General features: G+C 39.6%; 1 long non-coding RNA gene across 3 annotated transcripts; it reads left to right on the top strand.

The window, feature by feature from the left end:
* The first annotated feature begins 649 nt into the window (after window positions 1-649).
* On the top strand, window positions 650-18842 carry LOC108135099. Of its 3 annotated transcripts, XR_005977630.1 has the most exons (3): window positions 663-776; window positions 1049-1282; window positions 7258-18842. It is a non-coding gene; the product is annotated as an uncharacterized LOC108135099 (long non-coding RNA). The 3 variants fall into 3 exon arrangements; XR_005977629.1 differs by having other exon boundaries at window positions 650-1282; XR_001773877.2 differs by lacking the exons at window positions 663-776; window positions 1049-1282 and adding an exon at window positions 2117-2383.
* The last annotated feature ends 635 nt before the right edge of the window (window positions 18843-19477 follow it).

The following is a 19477-nucleotide window of genomic DNA, read 5'->3' as shown; positions in this document are numbered from 1 at the left end:
TTAAGATTAAATATTATTGTAAAATAAAATTTTAAAGTTGCGATATGTACATACACACATATGTATACATTTTAAACTTTTATCAGTATCTCTTAAAAAGTATAAAAGGTGTTTATGGGGACGCCAAATACCAAGATACAGTAAACCACTTCCCAGTTGTCCTCTTTTAGCGGGTAACCACTGTGCAGGGGCAGAAAACAAGACGCGTCAGGGCAGACTGCACAACTTAAACTGCAAGTACATGAAAGCGAAGGGAACGAGAGGGAGGGAGGAGGAGAAAAGAACGGGCCAGAGGGAGATGGCGATAGCGAGGGCGAGCGAGAAAGCGAAAGGGGATCAGATGATGCACGTGTGTGTTACTGCGAGAGAGCTGCTTACTGGCTTGCACTTACACTCTCTCCTCGCTCTATTACATAACATCCTTGAACTTGAGCTGGGCTTGCCAGTGTTCCTTTTTTAAATGCTATATGTTATATGTACATGTTTTTTTCTGACAGCAGGACGCTCGGTTCCTTTCGCCACATAGCCATAGCTGTCTTCTGGACCCCCCCTTTCTTCTCTTGCCCCTCATCCGCTCCCCTCCACACTGGCTCGTTTCTTCTCTCCTCTCTTCGCATCGGAAGCTTTCGGGCTTTTTAGCAAACGACGACGACGGCTCTGCCATTTTCTGCTGGGCTGCGCGTTGGCATTGAAAGTGCGGCAGGCGAGCTGCCAACAACGCTCCATTCCCAGCAAATCTCCAATCGGAACCAGAAGAATTCTAAGCACAACAAAAAGTACTTTAATACCACAAAAAAGCCAACAAACAATTCCCCTTTTATTTGTTACAAATTAGACACGCAAATGACATCAACAGCTAAATTGAATTTGTCAGAACCAACCCAATCACAATACGAAAGCAAACAACAATGCAAAATAATTGCAAATTAATTGTGTTCAATTCTACTACAAGTGCTTGTCAAATTAAAAAAAAAAATACTCAAGCCAAAATAAATATAAATTATTCCTTGCCCAAAATAATTAAAATCATTTAACCTGCATTCTATAGTGCGCTCCGGAATCACGGAAATAAAGAACGGAAGAAAGAGAAAGAGAGAAATGGATTTCAAAATGCAAGTGCATTTCACAACTATTTTAAATACGTGCCCCAAACCAGTGAGTTCTTATTACATGAAAATGATAGAATATTAAAAAAAGGAAATTGGAATATTATTTGTGAAAATACAATTAAAAATAAAAATTCTTTGGCAGAAGAACATAAAATCAACAAAGATTTTAAGAGGTGAGTAGCATTATTGTATTTGTACCGAACATTTAAGTCATATTCTTATAAAAAATATTCTTATAAAAAATACTAAAAATTTAGCAAAATTATTTTGTAGCTTATATTCAAGTCGAAATTAAAACTTTCAAGGCCACTTACTACTTTTATAGACCATAAAGAGTAAAAATAAAGAACCAATTTCATTTTGGATTACATTTTATTTATAATCCTTCCTACTCTTAAAAATTTAAATTATTGAAATAGTCAAAACCTAATTGAAAACGTCTATGTATTCCTTGCTCGAGCTCTCAAAGCTCCGCAGAGCTTTTCGTTGGGATCAAGGGATGAGGATCTCGTTAACCCCACCGGACCCTTAAAATTGTTTTTCAGCTTTTTGTTTTGTTTAGCTTCGACTAGAAAAAAAAGCATCGCAATAAAAACAGGAATCCGCAAAAAGCAAAAGTGAGTTGCAAGCACACATTTTAGGGATGAGAATGGGGAGGAGAATAATGAATGAAAGAATGGCAGAGAGAGTAGAGAGAGCGACCAGCGAGAGAGCCAGTTTGAAGGCCATCACGGAGAGAGTCAAGTCTCGTCACATGTGCTTTTCGGGTTTTTGAGAGGTGTGTGGGGCAGTAGGGCAAAAGTGGAAGACTGCCCAAAAGCAGGCCCAAGAAACAGGAACAGGAAGAATCGAAAAACTTGACGAAAGAGAGCGCGAGCGAAAGAGAGAGTGTTCGCTAGAAGATAGAAACTCTGTCGACGTCGACGTAGACGCCGGCCGAGGCAGCGACAACGGCTGCGCTGCGACAGAGGCGAGAACTTTCCATGGCAGACGAAAAAGCGGCGACATTGAACAGCGGCACCTTCAACCGATCGCATTTGCCTTTTCTCACCAAGCTAATAAATAAATAATTAAATAATAAACAAAAAAAAAAAACTTTTAAAAAATATCCAGAGAATAAAACAGTTTTTGCCCAAGGACTAAGGGCTCTGGCCAAAAGTGTCCTGCCGGAAAATTCGGCGTCCCACCGCCCGGAAAACCAACAAAGTGCATATAAAACATGAAAAGTATCAGCAAACACGAACAAAAAAGAAATGTGGCAGAAAACACAGAATGTGAGTAAACTGAATTGCGTCGTAGTTAACAATTTTTCGACGGCGTCATCAAAGGCAATCCGCCACCCTCGCCGCCTCCCTTTCGCTCACTGTTTTTTGTGATTGCGGAAAATACAGTCAACAATTGCTAAAAGCTAAGTTTTACAACAAGAGGCGCGCCAAAAGGGGGAGGAGTATTTTTGAGGGCTAAAATTCCTTAAGACACTTATATTGCTTCAAAATAATTTCAGTTTCCTCTTTTGATAAATAACTAGTTGATATATTATCTTATAGAAGCTATTCAACCGAACTCTTCTTATCTGAAATTACTATACGAAAAGTCCGTTGTAAAACCATCAATATATCAAATCCTTTTTAAAATGTAATACAATATAAAAAAATTATTAAAGCAAACAATTTGTATGTCTTATGGCCCTTTATAAAACCAATCAAGCGCCACTGTCTACTGAAATAGTGTTCTCTCTTTTCCACATACAACGGCACTCAATGTTGGCCATCTCTCCCAATTATTTGTTTTCCTTGCCCGGAATTTGCAGAAATATCAAAATTTATTTATAACATAAACAACACGAATTAAGCCAACCAAAGAAAAAATACATAATCGCGAAAAAAGCCACAACAGCAACGAAAATAAACAAAACAAATGCGAAAAAGCTTATAAACAGTTCCGTTTGTATGCAAGTCAAAGGAAAACAAAACGAAACGAGCGAAACATTCGGAATTTGGCCAAAGGGAATTATGATTCTCAGGAACTTTGTGCGAAATGATGATGGCTTTATTTGTGTGTTGCCATTTTGTTTGTCAGCTTCACTCACTTGTTTATGACTTCACTCCGCACCAACAATTAGAAACTAATTTCCTGACCATTGTCGCTAGTTAGAGTGCGAATCAACGAAATTGGCTTTGAATTTGGGATTTCAAAAATATGTTCAAGTTTGAAACATAAGTTACTTTTCACATCATATCACAGACAAGCTAAATACTCTTAGAATCTTTTGCATTAAATAACATGCATAGTTCGTAATTCACGTTTGCATCTCCTATTAAATTTAAATAAGTATAGATACGTAAAACATAACAAACTTCTTACTCAAATGTTCTTTGATAAAATAGTTGAAAAGGTCAAAGGTCCTCTTTGTTCTAAGAAATAGGTTAAAAGATCGACAATCAAGTTCTTTATTTAACGCTTAATTGTGTCCGCCAATCTAATGGGCCAATAAAATTGTGTTTATTACTAAAACGGTTTACAGAATTGCTTAGCAATAGCAGAACACTCTGTAGTTTTATGGCCAGCATGTCAGCCCGCTGATTTTCGATTGCATCACGTGTCATCAGCAGATCAGCGCCTCAGCATTCTATTATATTCCCAACTGATGTATGTACATATGCAGTACGTATATTTGTGACTCAGATTATCTACTGACACACGATCGGTCGAGTGCGGTAAACAATTCTGTGAAATTGTAAACTGCAGTTCGCCCAGTAAGGCAGCACTCGAAATACTGCTATGTGATGCAGTCAATCAAGATCCAAGTGCGATTTCCCGGCGGCCACCGCCCCCTGTGGAAAGCCACAGCACAACCTACACAATAGGATATTTTTGTATCTGAACTTGACTCGAGTTTAGCTTTGCGTGCCGCTTTTGTTGGCACAATATACGAGCAGCACATCGATGTGTGCATCTGCATATGTACGTGTGGGTAAATGGGATTTCGAAATTCGTTTACGTAACACTCGCCCCATCTCCGCACAACCCACACTCATTACGGAATTACGGAAGCGAGGATGGGGCTGGGCAGGAAAAGTCATCTTCACGGTTACACAGCAAATAAATGTGTGCATTTCCTAGAAAGGTCAAAATATAGTTCCTACAATTTTAAAAGACAAGTGCCCTCCAACAATCTTTTTCCTAACCTTATGTTTTTGATCTTAATTTTTCAAATCTGACAAATTGTTCGTATTGTTACTAAAAAAGTTTCTTTAGTGAAAATTTAGTTTTGGATTAAATAAACTTCCTTAATTTTTCTTAATAGTACAAACTATTATAATAAAGTATAGGGCAAATTTAATTTTAACATTAAGTATACGTAATTTATTTACATTACTGTTCAGTTTTTTAAGCATTTAAAATGTCAAAAGTTTTAGATAACAAAAACATAAAAATTAAAATGGATACCAACCATTTTGTGGCAAACATTTTTTAAAAAATAAGAGTCCTAATAGCGGTAGTATCTTTAAGGATTACCCTTATTTGTTGTTTATGACATGATTTTTCCCAGTGCACCCCTTTAATTGCCCAGTGGCGTCATTTGAAACTGTGTTAGGGTGGCGATATAGATGGATTTGGGGATGTTGGTGGAGGGGTGGGGGAAAAGTTTTTTGGGGCGGTACTGAGACTGTCTAAATAGAGAAAGATGACTCGGCCCAGGTGTTCGCCATATTACGTATGCATCGCGTAAGCTGCAATTCGAAATGGGCAAAGAGAGAGCGACGTACAAACACATGGCTAGAGCGAAAAAGCTCTGTCGACGTCGGCATCGCGTGCTTGTTTTTCGTTCAGTGTGTCGCTCTCTCATCTACGCTTCTGTATGCGTGTGTGTGTGTTTCAAGTTCAAGGTTAAGATACTAGTTGTACATACAGTACTCGAGGCGTGAGTGCGAACGAGCTGGCAATACGTAGTTACCCTAGTGCTGTGCTGTACCCGCTTGTATGTGTGTAGCCGTGTGGCAAACCAGTTTTGCACGTTTCAATGCGAGAAAGAGACGCCTACACGTGCAGCGGCAAACAAAGAGGAAGCAAAGGCATCACAAAAAGCAATGAGTAAAAAGCAGAAGCGAAGCACCAAACACAAAGAAAGAAAAGGCGAAACAGTAAAACAAAAAGTGGCGGCAACAAACATTCGCTGGCAAAGGCATAAAACGCGAGCAAACATAACTCGCTCTCTCTCACTTACGCAGTGAAGCCTCGGCCGCTATAGAAAGAAAAATTTATATGTACATATGTAGATATGATACGATGGTTAATTTGGTGCCAGTATTCTATTTTTTGCTAAAAACTATGTACTTAAAAATGTATAATGTTTATATACAATTACAAAGTCATCCGTATATACTGTGCTCTTTGGTAAATACCAGATTTTTAAGAAAAATCTATTACTCATACGAACTGTTGATCATTTGATTTATTTTACTTGCACTTCAAAACCTACCATAATAATCGGGGAGAGTAGTATTTTTTATTTATTAGGCAACAGTAGCATGCAAGCTCTGCTTTTTGTTACCAAATGAAAATGGTTTAAGCTGTAGCTTTTTTATCCAAGTGTCCAAAATATCGATTCAAGTGTTTTTTTTGTCTGTGCACCTGATAAAGTTGATTTTTGCCGCTCGCTTTGCTACACTTATTCGCACTTATTATTGCTCTATGCGTTTTGCCTTTCAGTTTTATTATCTTTTGCTCACACACACGCACACACCCTACTACACCCATGGAGCTTTAATTGAATTGATGTTGATGATTACGCTGAGTGGCGACTGCAATCACCCTCCACCTTCCCATTCTCCACCCACCCCCTTCGACCTGTCTGACTACCTGCCAAAGCAAAACGAGAATTTCTGTTGGCCATTTAATTAATCGCCAGCTTGTTCTTACTTAATGGACTCGTAGCTCAACAGCAAACACAGCAAAAAGCTGGAACATCGATCCCCAAACATCGAAATCGATTCCATACACCGTTGAAAATGTTTCACTGGAAACAGGGAACATATTAACGCATTCCTATTTCCATAAAAAATTTGTGCGCACTACATTATCAATTACGAAAACTTGTTATTAAGTTTTAAATATTGAATCAATCGAAAAATTAGTTTCCCATTAAGCTATTGAGCTCCTGGAATAGTAAGCCACAATAATAGCAATGCTTAATACTACAAATGAGCAACTGAAAAGTATTGGGATATTTTTGACCCTCAGAAATGTATTTTATAATTATTTTTCCCTCATTGAAACTAATTCCGGCTACACCCATAGCCGGAACACATAAAAAACACATTAAACTAAATTCCATTTTGCATAGCGGTGAGTTCGTTGCACCAGCATTGCAATATACCACATGTAATGTGCAATGCACTCGAGAAGACCTTGAGTGGGCAGTGATAAAGGCGGGAAACGGTGACAGGCGAACCTAGAAAATAAAATTCTATTTTTCTCCCTGACTTATGCACAATGGTTTGGAAATAGAAAAGTGACGGAAAAAAATATTGTTAGGTGGAGAATTGGAAAGACTATATTTAATTTTGATTTTTTCTTTTTTTCTTTTAAAATTTTTTTTTTTTTAATCAATACTTAAATTCAAATCTATACAAATCCACCTTTTATAAACACGAATATCTGAGAGAGGTATAGGCTATATCAAAGAAAATAAACGGTATAATACAGCAGATATTGTTCTCTTTGTGATACGAAGTAAACAGGATATTAGAACCCAAATAGCAATTTCAGTACATATGATATAATACTATTTTTATTTTACATCGTTTTTGAACCATCATTGTGTGCTTTTAAAAGGAAACTTCGTATAATGTTGTCTATTTAAATTAACAAAATTAAAATTATAAGAAATACAGTACATATGCACATATGTATGTCTATTGTCTGGGATTCGCCTTAGAGTATTTCTCAGTGTGGTGTGTGCAAATTCCTTCGAAAATTGCGCCCTCATAAAATGTGCAAACGAATGGCAAATTTTTTTGCTTTCAAAATGTTTGTTTATAGACGGACCAATGGCCAGCGCGCAAATGCTGCGGAATCGATAATGTTAGCCTGCATTTTATCGATGGTGCTCTAAACAAAAATCTCTTTGTTTGTTTATTTTTAGGGTGGTGAGCTGCGTCAGCATGGAAATTTAATTAGCGACAGTTCAGTTCAGCTGAGCAGCGCTAAGTCGAAAGGATTTGACTGACCCGCCCTCTAAATTCACCCACCCACATCCCACTCGGTCGAAAAGGGGGTGGGAGATTTCGTTGATTTTTGCATGACGACAGCAAAAAGCGAAAAGGCGGAACAACAATCGAAATGCAACTGAACGTGCGTGTGTTGGTGTGCAAGCGAGGCGGCCTATATACAGCAGACATGCGCTCTCACTCAGAGACTTGAACTTGAAAACTCTTTACTGCCGGCAAAAATCGAGAGAAACAGAAAGAGAGACGCAGCAGGTATGTGTTTTGTATGAGGAGCTGTTTGCCATTGATTAAGTTAAACAAAAACAAAATCAGAGCAGAGTACTAGCTTCGCTCTCATAGCGTTTGCTCTTTTGCGAGAGTGTGAGTGTGTCAGAGAGGAGCTTTTGCGTGGGCGGCTTAAAGCAGCGCAGTCGACGTCGCTGCCAGCGTCGGCCAACTGTTTGCTGTTTTGTTGTTGTGTAGTCACATACTGTTGCATACCTAAGGGGATAGGAGGATATGGGAGAAAATCGGACGAAAAGCGGGGTGAAAGGCGGTAAAATCAGGCAGTGGAGGAGGGGAAGTGACCTCCACCTGTGCGAGCCCAGCTGCAGCTTCCCTGTTGGCCAAGTTTATTCGGTGACGAGCGGGCGACCGATGAGGTCAGCATCACGCATACGCCTAGTTATCCCCTGTATCCTGTATCCTGTATCCCGTATCCTGTTCAGTGTCGGTATCGGTGTGTGCGAGTGCTTGTTGGTGTGTGTTTTGTTCTTCCCAAGTTCATTTTAAAGGCGCGTCGCCCTTAATAGCAAAATCAGGTGTGGAGAATTGATTAGCACAGCCCAAAATAGGAGAAAAATTCAAACAATATGGTTGGTGTTTTGTGTATGTATGTATGTACTTACATAGAACTCAAGTGACGCACGCCAGCATATGGCAATTAAATTTGAATAATTAAGCAGCTGAGTACGACACGAACCGAACTCTCCTCCACACAGACATATGTATGTATGTACTTGTATGTACATACAATACCAACTCACACTTTGGGCATGTGCAACACTCGTTCTTGTTGTCTTGCACCTTGACCTTTCCACACCCATGCAGCAATACGCGTGGGCAGCATTCGGATACACACGCCCATATTGAGGGGATCGGGAATATGGATATACATATATACTCGTTTATGTGGAACAACCCACAAGTCGGCTGGCAGCTGTTGGAGCCGAATCCAAGGAGACGAGATGCAAGCCAAAAGCACTTCGGTTATCCCCCAGAAAAGGTCCAGTTTGGCCAACGGAAAGTTTTGGACACAGGTCACAGATGGCAAAAGTGCAATAAATTAAATATCAAGAAAAGACCAAGAAATAGTGAACAGTTGAAATAGTACAAGAGTTTTTAGATAAAGTGATTAAATAAAATAACTTGCGAAAATAGGTTTCGGACTAAAATAAATCAGAAATCAATTAATAAGGGCTAGAAACCAAGTTTTAATTAATTGTTTATTATATATCCTCTACAATTTATGGAGAGTCTATGAGGAGGGCCGTAGTTATATCTTGTATCACATCAAAAGTCTCTAAGTATCAGAAACCAATGAAATTCAATTGTTAGTAAAGGAATTAAAAATTCATTATTGATTTAATTGTTAAAGATTCATTATAAATAATTTTAAATATATTACTTTATCAATATCAACATCTGGAAATGAATATTAAAATTAAAGTACATTGGTTACAGAAAATTAAAAAAAACTATTATAAGCGGTTTTAGTAACTGACTTGAAAAGAGGTAATAATTTTAAAACTAATATTTTAAATATTTCACAAATTTGAAAGGGATGCGTTAGAGCAAGAATATATCAATTAGGACTGTGTGGAAATATCAAATTTATTTTCAACATATCTCACAACTTAATACATTGAAGTGATAAACAAATAAGTGTGCGTAAATGTGATTTAACTGAAAAACGTATGTAAAAAAAGTGCAGCTGAATAAAAAACATTGTGGAAACTTCATCTGTAGCTTGAAGCAGAGCGATAAAAGTGGTTTGTGTACTTGCTGAGCTTTCCGCGAAAAGCTGAATTTCCATATGCAACTGCCATTGGGATACACCCTGTGCTCGCTTTGAATAAACTGCAGCAAGTGAACACAGCTGGTGGTATCCAGTGGCCGTTTGGCATCCTTGCAGCTCCAGATACCTCCAGGTCCAGGATAGCTCCTACCTTCAGTATGCGGTAAGTGCCTCGTCAAATCTACCAGTTTACTGCTCTGGATAATACCATTTGTTTTGCAAGTCCAATTTATCAATAATTTTCATTTCGTTTAATTGTTTCGTACTTTCCGTTATAAACCTAATTTTGCCATACTAAAAAGATGTTCTCTTAGCCATAAGCTTCAGTTCGTTTCAACCAAGTATTCATTTTTCCCCAAAAAAAAAAAAATAAAAAAAAAAACAATGAAAAGAGATAAATTGGAATTTGAATAAAATAATCTTAAGACTTAAGAATCGTTTAAGAAAATAATCAGTGAGAAGACAAAAATTGCATATGATTATTATACTCAGCATTTTCTTGTTACACATTCAAAATAATTATAATTTCGCTTTTGGTTTTCCGCTTGCTCCGAATTTCTTTTCGATTTGAATGTATTATTTACCCCCACTTACCACATGCACATGGGGGCGGATTGGTGTGGGGATTTGAGGTGCGATGATGGGCGCATCGAATGCAACGCTCTGAAAACTCTTTAAACCATTTATTATGCCCCGCACAAAAAGCAAACCGTCCGTAGAAATGAGTGAAATTTCAGCGAGGAGCGGTCCAATCAGTTTTAGAAATCGCTGGCAGAAACAATTAAAAAGATGTTCATGCTGCAAATTGATTTTGTTTGCGATTTATATATATATATAGATTTATTTTCGCCCATTTTTTGTTGTTTTCACCCAGTCGCGTGCACTTGCCGCAAAACGAAAGCCATTGGTATTTTCTATTTTCGTTTCGCTTCGGCTTTTTGGCTCAAACACTGGCGATGCGATGCAATGCGAATTTGCCAACAGTTCTTGATCCGAAGTGCAGCTGTGCAAAGGCAACTTGGTGACATTATTTCGACATTTGCCTGCTCGCGGCTGCAGCCACTTTTGTCACTTTTGCATTTCAAATGACCGTCAATTATCCTTTGTCGACACTCCCCTTTGTCTTTCGTAGTTCTCTTTACCCTGAGGTCAAGGAAAACGAAATTGATTTTCTGCCCGAGCGAATTTTTCGTTTCTCCCCCGTGTTTTACGGGTATATGTATAGTTTGGTACGTGTGCATTTAAGAGTCTTTTTGCTTTCCCCTGTGTTTTATGCAATCACTGGGTTCTGTCACTGCCATGATTTTTTTTGGTCAAATGGCAGTGTAAAATCGGTTTTCCACCGGGGTTAGCCAAACAATTATCTGGATAGTAATTAAAGACACAGTCATCGGCACAGTGTGCATTCTCGGTGACCTCATGGGCAAGTTTTATGATGAAATTAGCAATTAGCTGCGATTGAAGTGCTCGCATATAAAACGCCATCAAATTCAATAAAAACTCGCTCTCAAATAATAGACAATGGCTAAGCGCTTGTGACTTACGCAATCGAGGGATATAGAACTCAAGCCTAAGTTTTTTTTCATCGGAAACAACAAGTTTATGGCCAACAAATTAAATCATTAATCTATAGGCGACTATGATTGAGCTATCAAAATGATTTATTAAAACCAATGAGCTTTTGTTATTTTTTGATAGATATTTTGTGTGACCTGCAATTTTATATTTAGAAGATTTTTTGATAGAGTCAAGGTCAGCATTATGTCTTTAATAAGGTATAGTTAAATACATAGTATTAATAAAAACAAACCTTTAAAATTTTATTAGATTAGACCGTTCACATTTATTAGAGATTGATTTTCTTTTAGGAGTCTCAGTTTTTCTTATTGCAAATCCTCCCAGACAAAATCATTTTTCTAAGCTAACATTATATTAAATGGAGTTTTTCTCATTCAATCAACTTCATAAACTAACTTACATTGTTACTAAAAGAGACAGTGCAGCCATTTATATACATTTAAATTTTTACAATTTTAAGAGGGTTCGTATGCACTGTTAATATTAATTCCCCGATCGTCTGTCTGTCTGTCTGTCAGAGCACTTTAAATCATTTATCGCACAAGATCGTGTGTCAGCCCTCGTTTTATCGAAATAACATTATAAAGGCAGTAAGGGCACTAATTACACGAAATGCTGCAGGTCATGCATGACGAGATTAACAATTCCGATAGCAGCTGTTGGCCTCAGGCGGAACAATCGCGGTGGAACAGCGGGATTTTCAATTTAAGGTTGACCTTAGAACAAAATTTGATCGATAATTTCGCATAATTGTGGAATCTCTCTCGCAAAAAAAAAAAACTGTGACACACGGACACGCACACAGGGAAACATCACCTTGAACATTTAACTGCAACTGTGCAAGAGAGATAGCTCGAGAGGGAGAGGGGGAGAGTAGTAGATAAAGAGAGCTAGATAGTTTGCGTCATGTGCAACTGCAAAAGCTCTTGGCTTCCGCTGTTCGTCATTGCCTGAGTGTGTGTGGGATGAGAGAGCTTTAACCGAAAGCTGGCTCTCCCCCACTCTCTTGCCAGTGCCGAGTGTGTTAGCTTTTTTGAACGAGCCGAGCAGCTGACAATTGCGCTTCAGCGTTAGACCAAAGTAGTTCGACTTTTTAGTTTTAGCCGCGAAATGAAAAGTTCGTTCCGTTCTATGTGTGTGTGCGTGTGTGTGTGTGTTGTGGCAGCTGCATTTGCAGCGAGAGACAGAAATACATTTAATACAAAATTCCGCCCTGCATTTAGTATATTTCACCTTAGAGCGTCTTTGCCGCACACACACACACACACACACATCCGTACGAGAGACAGACACACACGTGGCCATCAAAACGGTATCGGTTCGCGTCGCGTTTGGCCTAAAATTGTAACAGTTTTTCTTTACAAACGGCAACGGCGAAGGCAAAGAAAAGCCAAAAACGCAGCTGCAGTCGACGTCGCTGCCGCTGCAGTCGCCGACGTCCGTTTCTGTTGGCCAATTGCCGTTGGCCAGCTTCAGTGTTCATTTTCCCATCGAGTCGGCAACAACGAGCGGAAGTAGCAGGGGCACACAGCTGGCGGACAGTCGATCGATCCACACAACAGCTGATTAACTGCGTTTTCCAACCCATATAGTGTGTTCCTCTTAACCAACCCAACCCGGATTGCATAAACCCAAAACTGAAACCCCAAAACACACCAAACTCAAACCCAAGCCCAGACTTTTTCGGTGGCGTATACGTAATATCAGTCGGTTAGCTGCACATCTGCCATTGCAATTGCAATTCGCTGGGCATTATGCAATGGCACAACAGATAGACACCCTGTAATTGGCATGGCATGAACAACAACAGAAAAAAAAAAAAAAAAAAACAATGGCCGTTCGTTCGCTCACACACATTGTTAAGTAGTTTTTGTGTCTAGTCGGGGCAATTTGTTTAAAACAATCAGCAGCACTTGTGTGTGCGCGGTGGCGGCGGCGGCGGCGGCGGCTTTTTCTCTCGCTCGCACCCGCCGCAGCGGCGGTTTTAAATTTAGTATCGCTGCAGTTGCTGCTTGTAACCCAAATTTTGCATCTCTCTGTGCAGTTCGTTTTCATCTTATATAAGATGCACAAAACAAAGACCTTGTTAATTGTTGAACAAGTAGGGGAGCAGTGGAACGGGGCTCAGCTCTGGGCAAGTGAAATCTCAATTAAAGTCTGGCTTTCGGCGACTTCAAAAGGGGAAGATAAAATTCAGGCGAGGGCAATTAAATCGGAGGCACTTGCAATCCGAGAGCAACAACTCACACTCGGCCACTTGACCTTGCTCGGTTTCGCCATGCGAACACAGTACGTATACGCGCTGTGGGCCAGTGTGTTAGTGTGTGAGTGTGTGAGTGTGTGAGTGTGGGGGTAACACAGCAAATTGCAATATTTTGTGTAAAAATAACGAACCGACTTTTACATAAGGCCATCGGTACATAGAAAATACACACGCCCACAAGCGAATAGCCATTCACCTGCAGTGGTGTGCGTGCGTGCCTGTAGGTGGGTGTTATGAGGTCGATTTTTGTTGTTTTTCCCCGCGCTCGTGTGGGTGGATGACTGAAAAATGCATTTGACACAGAAAACAGGCGTGCAAACACAAACAGATATCGAAAAGCAGATATTTCCTAAGCCAGTGCAAATTCATAACGAACAAAAAGCGATGAAGAAACAGCTTATCTCAGCCCGAGAAATACGAATATATTTCTGTGATTCATGGCAAAAATCCACGTTGATTGATTTGATGCCAAGAGGGAATCTAAAAACCAGTTTAAAGCTTACTAAAAAAATTTCACAGACACAAACTTATGAGCCTTAGCGATTTTCTTTTTGAAGTATTAAAGCGAAAACTAACACATCTCAAGCAAGTCAGCATTAAACATTTTTCTATTTTAAAAGTAATAAATTTCGTCTTTGGACTTTGCAGTCTGTTAATCGTTGAGCAGCATTTATAAATAGCTAAGTACGTTTTTATAAACATTCGCCAGAGTGCCGCGAAATTTTCGTTGAATTTGCATTTGGATTTTGGACTTTAACTGATATCAGCAGCCGGCAGCAGACAAAAGTTGTCATCACGTAAATCCCAATAAACAGATATTATTATGACATCATTGTCGGCGGCGTTCTGTGATGGATCATTGACTACTAGTATTTTGTGCCTAGTTAGACAGCATGTAAAGTATCAGTTTAGACTCCTAATTTGTCAGTCAACCAGACTAAAACGATTAGCATTTGCTGATAAGCCAGGTCTAGCATTCAGCATTTATTCGGAATTTGAAATACCCCAAATGAATCACGTGTTGTTTTCATTTGCTTTTAAGTATTTCTGAGATTTTTCATATATTTTTCATCGAATCAAATATATAGCTATACATTGTGAAATGTTTGGTTGCCTTTTGGCTACCAAAAGCGACCTTCAGCCCGGACCGCAAGGTCGTTTGTGGGGAGATGAGGAGATGGGGAGATGGCAATGCAGCAGCCTGCAAACTACTCCGCATGGAGGTCGATCTGCCCCTCGCCCCATCACTCGCACTACAGCAGTTATGTAAAGACGAAATTGGGTCAGTGTTATGACCCAGTTTATTGGGGAGGGAAGTCAGCCCCAGCCATTCAACCCCCCGCAAGTTGCAGTTTGATAAGTTTGAAACGGACTTTTTGGCACCTCCGATAATTACAATTGGATGGGCTTCGTGACGCCGCGTATTGATTTTTAGTCAGGCCGTCAGCTTACATACATAGTATAGCCAACCTAGATAGCTCTGGCCTGGCCCAAGTGTATTGGTATCTATCGGATACACGGCACCATCCATGGCCTGGCTGCAGTCGTGAGCTGAGCCAAGGAGCCAAAAATAAAAATTCTCTTTGGCTCCGGGCCAAATGCAGTGCACATTGGATTGGCAAGGGTGTGGATTGGAGGGCGGTTCTTTTGCAGGGTAAAATGAAAAGTGAAATGTTGCCATGCCATGAACCAAAAACAAAAACAAAAAAAAAAAAAAACAAGAGAAAGCACAGAAAAAGAGCTGCATAGAATTTATCTATATTTATTTGCCAGAATTCTGACATTTATTAGTTTGTCCGATGAATTTAGTCGAAGAGTGCTCTATAAATATGGCTTAAATGCAGTCGGATGACAAATTTATGGCCCACCGCATAACTCATCTATTACCCACTTTGACCCCCTTCGCCGCCGCCTTTTGTGTTGCAAATTCAATGCACACTTGTGTGTCATTTCGCCTGCCACTTATTACATCACCCAGAAGGCAAAATACACGGCACGTTGCCATACGATATAGACACTGCTTGAGGCCTATAACGATTTGGGTCAACCTGAGCCTGCCAGCAAATCTTCACACAAACACGCGCCCTCATAGAAACGCTTTTATCGATGGCTTTTCGGACAAGTAGCAGTCCGTTTGTTGTTCCTTGCGAAACAGTTTAAACTTTGATGAATTCACTCGTCAGTTGTTCGAAGAAAGTTGTTCAAAGTATCTGCATTATTTAGCTGTTGGAAAGTTAAGTAAACAATGTGTTTTCTAAGAAAATTTGTTAGAATACAGCTATATTGGTGTCAAAATTGAATTGGAATGAAAGTTTCCAAAAACAACTATTATTTTAAAGTAAATATTTCAATTCAACACATTTCAATAGACATAATGCCCAACTTGATTCTTGTTTTGGCCAGACCTTTCATTTCTCTATTTTTTTCTTTCACTCGCACGCAGCGCTGGTCTTTATGATCTTCTATTAGGTTTCACGCCTTTAACGCATGACTCAGTTTGTTTTGTTCTTTTTAATTTTAGACTAAATTGCCATAAAACCAAAAGCAAAAAACTTGTATGCTTCAGCAGCGTTCGTCATAAGTTAGCAGCTGCGTCAATTGTGGGCTCCATTATTAATAAATGCCGCTGTGGCAGCCACGTAAAAATGGTGACGGAAAGAGAGATAAGTTTATGGAATTTCTTACTTCCAGCTTATCGTGGTCACATTTCCATATCGCTTTGTTGCCAAGCGAATAATCCGCTCCCGAAAAACTGACGAAAAACGCCCAAAAACTAAATCATTCACAAACAATTTGTATAAAATTTGGGCAGTCAGACAAGGGCTGCCTTCGCTTTTGGACTTGTCTGGCTGTTGTGGTTTCCCGTCTGCAGATAAAGAATCGAATAGCAAACATTCCGCGTCTGTGATTACGTATACGCCGCGTTTACCGAGCTATACGTTTTCCTCCTCATGAATGTATCTGTATCTGAGTCAGTCGAGTGTGTATTTAGCAGATAATAAGTGCCAGAGTCAGCGTGCGTGTTTTTTAGTTATGTGTGGCTGATCATGCGACCCACCGAATTAAAAAGGGGGAACGCTCTCTCCATTTGATACTCTTTGTCTGTGGTACTGTGATTTCATAAGGCAACATTTTATTTAGATTTTTGCTGTTTAACAAAATAGTTTTAAAAAATCTAAATGTTTTCCTATTTTGTTTATAAGTTTCTTTTAAAACCCAAATGTGCTGTGTAAAATGTAAAGAGAGAAATTCATTCGTTTTAAAAACGATTTTATTTAATCATCTTTTTTGGAAAGACATTGTTTTTGTGCTCGGTATAAATTTGCTTGGTGAAAATTAATTATTAGAATCCACAGTCCACCAGGAAAGCAGTAGCACTGAATATCGGCTATAATTCACAAATTCTTTTTCCACCTCAGCGCTGGCTTCATGTTTCACGTTATACTTTTGGCTCTTGCAATTCTTTTCGGCCAAGTCAAACAGTAATTTATTTAAGTAGCGTTATGGCCCTCTATTTCAGTTTGGTAACACTTCGGGTCACTTCCGGTGACGACAACTTCTTCGAAACTCCGTTGGCTGGCAGTGGCAGTGGCAGCTTTTATGACCCAGATAAAAGTAAACGTGTTGGCCAACACAGCAAAAAGAGCGGGGGGTCGGGGGCTGAATGGAGGGGCCATTGGTTCATGAAGTGCTAATGAAAAATGCTCAGCATTTGCCTAATGAAATTATAACTGAGCCACTAAGTGGGCCATAAAGAGGAGCGCGCAGCTTGGAGGGGGACGCGGTGGGGACTGTCAGAATGGTGGCGAGAAGGTGTTTTGGGGCATTTTAGAAATTTTTTCATTCAACTGCCAGGTCGACCATGTAACCCATTTAACGCACATGGATACGAACGATTTGACAGGCACATGGAAGCACATTTTGTTTCTTTATTCAGTTAACGCTTTTTAAGCTCATGAGCTAGCTTTTCATTTATCGATACACACACATACGCACACACAGCGACACAAATGAACAATAATTTATTTAATTGCCCGAGCTCTTGTTCTTTCGAAATTAGAACACACACAAGCACACACTCCTCTCGCTGGCACGCGATTAAAAAACTAAATGGTTACACACATTATGAATTTTACAAGCTAAGACTGTTTATTATCTGTCAGATATTCCACACGGTTATGTGCATGTGTGCTTATAGATGACACATCGCGTATACGCAGTGTGTTTGCAGTCATGTTCGGTCGATTTTTTAATTGCGAAATTTCGGTTCTGTTTTGCTCCGCTCAAAATTCAATGTATTTTGATTGTATTCTACAATAATTGTTAGCATTGGTCTGGTTCCTCCACTTCTTGCCTTTGTTGGTTTAGGCCCAATGCTCGCTCAATGTTTTGGCCTCGTTGTTGGATTTATTTTGTGTTTATACGCCACACCTAGAGTCAAGTAAAAAGCAGCCAAGCAAGTCAAAATTGAAGGCTGCATTGGCCGAACTGCGCCCATTTGCCGGAATAGAAATGAATCTCTGCTCTAGAAAACATTGGGAACTGCATTGATGAAATAGTCAGCTTGGGTACAAGTTCTTAAGAAATTCGGCACTGGATTACTTTTTGAGCAATCAGTTTATAATCGTCGTGCTTATCTTATCGACCCCTTGCAAATGGGTTCCAGTTTCGATGTTGAGGGCATTTCATTCAGTTTCCGCCTAGATTTAACCAGCTTACATGGCGTTGACTGATAGGCCGCAGCATAAATGGGAAAAACTCAGCCCGAATGACATGTGGTGACACACAAACGACTTGTATAACCGATCGGCGATCGGCGATCGACACTCGGCGATCCGCATCGACCCACTTTGTGCACACACCCCTCGGGGCCCACCTACATACTCATATCGCCCCGATCCGTTGGTTATAGCTTATCACTATCAACTACGCACCTTGGCACCTGCGGCTGCTTATCACCAGTTTCGTGAGCGTTGCGGCCGGTTTCTTAGTTCATGGTTCATTGTACTCGGATTTCCAGTCCCAGTTCCATTACCGTTCCCGTTCCCACTTCACTTTTGTTCTGCATGCGTTTGAGCTTTGTTTGTTTGTTGGAGTTACCTTCGTTTTCGGTTTATCGTCGAATCCAACCCTCCAGCAATAGCCTCCAGGAGATCCATTGACTGGTCCAATAGCTGCTCAATGACACTGCCCCCCACAAATACGCGACGCCGCGCCGTGCTCAACATAATTTTAGTTTCTGTTTCTGTTTCAGTTTCAGTTTAAAATAAAAACGATTAAATGACAATGCATCCTTTGAAGGTTTTGGGCTGCGTGTCAGGAGTGCATTTGCACTGAAACATTCTGAAGCATGTAAATGCACTATCTGGTACGACATTCCAGAACGTACAATCTTCCCGAATGCAAGAAAATGCGAGAACAATAAATGAAATATGCAATTTTTGTGATAGTGTGACAAACCAATTCTCAAACTGATTTTTACCCTAAACATATTAATAAGAAATAAATAAGCTTACTCTTAAGTTACATATCTGTATGACACTGTTTTTAAATAAAGAATGCAATAAAATATGAATATCTTCTATGAAGACCTTTGAACTGTATATGTATATTGTGGTTTTATTTGATTTATCGAGGGAACTTTGCATGTTGAGGGCAGGGCAGCAATGAGAAGTAACCTTCGGCTGCAAGGTTTCTTAGCCACGACAGCGTAGAGCTAGCGATGACCTTGAGCACTCCGGCTCTAATTGGCTCAATTATAATTATTGCAATTGTGCCACAAAGGTCTTTAATAGCAATTTAAACTTTGTTTGCCCTGAATTGTATATTATTTGTACTGGAAATTAGAGGAATTAGACTTTTCGCTGGGAAATAATGCTATTTATAGAGGAAATCAAAGAAATTAGATTATACAATGCTAGGGCAAACTATAAAAATAGTAGTAATTTTTTTTAACTCCAAAACTAAAACCCCATAAAATAGTATGATTTTAAAACTAAAGGCTAACATTGCATATTTTACAGCGCACTTTAACCACCCCCCCGGCACCGCCCGAAAGAGCTTTCGTCGACACGCAACGTAGCATAAAAAGCAGCATATCGGGAAATCCCCCCACTTGAAGACCCCCCCAACCAACATTGGCCAGAAGGTGGCGCTCGCTGCCCCAAAAAAGCTCGGCGAACTGAAGTTGCTCGAAAACATCCGCAAGATGGTGAGGCTACAACAATTTCGATTTTTG

Source organism: Drosophila elegans, unplaced genomic scaffold, assembly GCF_018152505.1.
Source record: "Drosophila elegans isolate 14027-0461.03 unplaced genomic scaffold, ASM1815250v1 contig_476, whole genome shotgun sequence".
NCBI lineage: Eukaryota > Metazoa > Arthropoda > Insecta > Diptera > Drosophilidae > Drosophila > Drosophila elegans.
This window is presented reverse-complemented; position numbering and strand designations above follow the sequence as displayed.